Below are 4,678 nucleotides of genomic sequence, written 5' to 3'. Positions count from 1 at the left end.
AAACTCTGTCTTGTATACTTTGGGTCTGTGGCCAGAGTGACCAATTCTTGGAGAAAGATACCACGCTTGGGAGGGTGGAGGGACAGCACAGGAGAGGAAGATCTCAGATGAGATGAATTGATACAATAACTAGGGCAATGAGGGTAGGTGTATAGGTGTCAATGAGACTGACTCAGGACAAGGCAGGCTTCAGAGCTATTGTACAAAGGGTTGCTATAAGTCACAGGTGACTCGACGGTACAGAACAACACCACCACTCTGGAAGTCAGTCACGTTGGCATTTTCTCAAAAAGCTGAACATAGAAATTCCCTATGATCCAGATATTGCACTGCTTGGAATATACCTTGAGAAAATTAGAACTGAAACACAAACAGAGATTTGAACACCAATTTTCATAGCAGCATTATTCACCATCATAAGAACATGGAAATAGACCAAACATTCAATCACACTTGGTATATTCACATGATCAAATACAGATAGTATGTAGGAGCAGTGATTTTGAAAATTACTGCTTAACTTGGGAGGGTCTGGAGAGCATTATGCTAAGTAAACAAACTCAGTTCCATAAGGATAAATACTGTAGAAGTCTATTTTTATAGAAAAAGAAAGATAACTAGTAAAATTTGTGTGAGATTCAAGATGGGGGGAGTGTAGGAGCAGAGGTGTGAGAATGGGCAGGGGGTAATCATAGGGTCACAGTATTAGGTGGGTAGAGGGAGGAATGGGTAAAGGAAATGGAAAATATCAGGTGGGAAAACAATGCATATGAACTTCATAAGTAAACCAGTATAAAATAAAAAAATGTATTTTATAAAAAGGTATTTCCAATAAAAAAGTCATTGAAAATACAAAATGCAATCATTATATTTCCAGCTTGTTTTTCTAAAACCAAACCCTTATTTTGTAATTACTATTCCTTCTTCACCATTTTCAACTTATGCTTCCTAGGCATCAATTATCATTAAGTATTCTGATTGCATATTTGCTCAATTTCAGATTCCAAGATTAACTTCTTCCTCTTTGGCTCTAGATGTAGAAGCATATATTTGAATATTATAGTCATATTAGTGGGTCTTTCTTGTATATGAATGGATAATATCCTAACATTGTACTTCAGGATAGAGCTTGAAATTGACCTTTTGACTAAGAATACAACACCATTCTTCTTCTGTTTTTCATTCCCACCATAATATACCATATGATTCTTATTGAAAGTGGACAAAGATCGTCCATATCATTTCTCTAATGCAAAGTGTGTCAATATTATGTACTCCATTTCATTTTTCACAGTTTGTAGTTTTTCAACACACACTTTACAAACATTCCAAGTTCCAAATACTAAATGATGTTTGTCATTCATGTTCTTCATTTCGACTGCATTCCAGTCTGAGCTCTATCACTGCTGCTATAACTATCCATGTTCCTTTACTGTTCATTGAGTTTTCAGAGGTTTGTTATTTAAGAGGTAGTTGGCTAATCCTGCTTCCTAGCCTGTCTTAATCTGGTAACTCTACTAAAACCTGTTCACCATGGGTAAGTCTTGTGGTATTTGACACACCAGTGGCATAGCTTTCACTATCAGAAACCCGCAAGTTATCTCAGTACAGCAAACTGAGCAGGCAAATGCTGTACCAATTAGAATGACTTTCTCCCCAAACACAGCAAACTTACAATTTAGTTTGCCACTAATAACAAATTAGTTTTCACACCAGGCTGAAGGGCAACTAACCAACTATTAATCACAAACACCCACTCACTGGGTCCTAAGTGGTTTAAACAAGAGTCTTCCAGCCCACAACTGATTTTTAATTCAAACAAAAGAGACAAATAATTCATAACTGAATATTAATTAAATAAAAACAACTTACCTCCTAGAATCCAACTGGAATCATTATAAAGACAGAGGGGAAGAAAAATACTGAAATTTAGGTCAGAAGACTCTAAAAATTGCTCCAGAGCTTCAAGAAGCCAAAACAAAGGGAAAATATGCTGAACTAAAATAACTGAATAGAAGATTTCAAAATGCAGCTCAAGAAGACAAAGCAATGTATTGTAATGTAATGTGTAGAGTGCATGAATTGGAAAATAAAAGAAGAAACACTCTGTATGTCTCAAGCTAAGAGAACTGAAATCAAATCACACTACTGAAAAATACTATGAGCAATATATTGAACGACACAGAAAGCATTAAAAGAAAAGGAAGAGAATATACAGTCACTGTGACAAAAATGCTAAGTGACTCAGAAATTTTAGGAAGTTCCATATGAACAAGAATCAGTGGTAATCAATGGGGAAGTAGAAGCCGAATTGAAGGCATTGGCAAAAAATAAGGCTCCAGGAATTGATGAAAAAAAGAATACAACCTTGGAGGACACTCTTACCAATTTTGAACCATGCAGTCCGTGTCTGCTTGCTCTGTTCTTATGACTGCTTCTTTGTTCAAGTATAGGTTTCACATAAGAACAATCGAATGTACTGGGATTCCCATTCTTCTCAGAGTCAACCACGGTTTGTTGTGATCCACACAAAAGCCTTTGCACATATTCAATGAAACACAGATAGACATTCCTCTGGCATTCTCTGCTTTCTGCCTAGATTCACTTAACATTAACTATAATATCCCTAGTACCATGGCCTCTTCTAAATTCAGCCTGCACATCTGATAGTTTTCTGTTGATGCATTGCTCCAGTCATTTTTGGATAATTTTCAGCATAATCTTGTTTGAATGTGATATTAATGATTTTGTTCGATAATTTCTGCACTCTGTTGGGTCGCTCTTCTTTGGAATGGGAACAAATATCGATCTCTTCCATCAGTTGGCTAGGTGCCTGTCCTCCATATTTCTTGACACAAATTAGTGAGACCTTCCGGGGCAGCGTCTGTTTATTGAAATATATCAATTGGTATGCCATCAATTCCTGGAGCCTTATTTTGTGCCAGGTCTTTCAGAACAGCTTGATTTTCCTCCTTCATCACCATAAGCTTTTGCTCATAGATTGTTTTATGAAATTCTTCTGTGTCAGCCAATTATTTCTGGTACAATGACTCTGTTTACTCTTGCATCTTCTTTTAATGCTTCTTGGATCATTTGACATTATGCCCAAAGCATCCTTAAGTATTGCCACTCATGGCTTGAATTTGCTGTTCAATTTTTTCAGCTTAAGAAATACTGAGCAATTTCAGCCCTTTTGATTTTCTATGATTTTCAATATCAAGAAAACAAAGATTCTTAGCACTGTGAGATTCTTACCACAGTGCTGGTCTGACAGGCAGCATTTTGATAGAGGGAGAAAAGACTGAAACTGTCAACAATTTCATCTTATTTGGAAACATAATTAACACCCTTGGTACCAGCAGTCAGAAAACCTGGAGATGTATTTGGTAACTCAAGTGCATCTGATTCAAGATATGTTTTCCCATCACTTGCTATGAAACCAAGAGCAGAACAATGAATATGGATGGCAGAAGAGTTTTTAAGCTGTGGGGTTAGATAAGAGCACTGAATATCCAAAATAACTAACTGCCAAAAGAACAAACAAATATGTCTTGGATAGGGTACAGCTAGAGTACTTTTTTGAGGCAAAGATGACAAGGTTTTGCATCACATATTTCAGGCATTTTTCTAGGAAAGACTATTCCTTGGAGACAGACCTGATATTTAGAAAGATGAAGGATTGACAGAGAAGAAGACCCTTGAACAGGTGGGTTGAGGTGATGACTACCACAATGAGCTCTAATGTGTCAGGAAATGTGGACATGACATAGGATAGGACAGGGTTCAAGTCTGTTGTTCATATGGATTTGATGACACCTAACTAGATTCATAGAGATGGAAAAGTTATGGAACTAGGACACATCCTTGACACTAACCCTTACCAATTTTGAACCATGCAGTGCTTCGTTGCCCTGTTCTGAAGATTGTCTTCTGGTCCAAGTATAGTTTTTGCATAAGCACAATCAAGAGTTCTGGGATTCCTATTTTTTTTCAAAGTCAGTCATAGCTTGTTGTGAAACACACAGTCAAATGCCTTTTGCATAGTCAATGAAACACAGAGACATTCCTCTGGTACTTTCTACTTTCAGCCAAGATGTATCTGCTATTAGCTATAATATCATTAGTGCTACAGACTTCTAAATCAAACCTGCACTTCAGGCAGTTCTCTGTTGATGTGCTCTTCCAGTTCTTTTTTGGATAATCTTTAGCAGAATCTTACTTGCATGTTATATCAATGATACTGTTTGATAATTTCTACACTGTATGAGGAGAAGTGTGGCATTAGGATTGGAGGAAAATTCATCAACAATCTGTGTTACGCAGATTATACAACCCTGTTTATTGAAATTTTGGAGGACCTGAAGCACTTGTGCAGAAGGTCAAGGACTGAAGCCTTCAATAAGGATTGAAGCTCAACATCAAGGAAATGAAGATTCTTACTAATGGGCTGATTGGCAGCATCATGATAAATGGTGAAAAGATTGAGATTGTTGACAGCTTCAGTTTACTTGGCTCTACAATGAACACTCTTGGTACCAGCAGCCAGGAAATTAAAAGACAAATTGCACTGGAAGTCTGCAGTCAGAGACCCTCCAAAGTACTGAAGAGCAGTGATATCAGTCTGGAGACTAAGGTGCACCTGATACAGTTCATGGTTTTTGCATTCACTTGCTATGTA

The sequence above is a fragment of the Elephantulus edwardii genome, unplaced genomic scaffold (assembly GCF_000299155.1).
Source record: "Elephantulus edwardii isolate Elephantulus edwardi_28Jun2011 unplaced genomic scaffold, EleEdw1.0 scaffold00188, whole genome shotgun sequence".
Taxonomy (NCBI): Eukaryota; Metazoa; Chordata; class Mammalia; order Macroscelidea; family Macroscelididae; genus Elephantulus; species Elephantulus edwardii.
Note: the sequence above shows the minus strand (reverse complement) of the source record.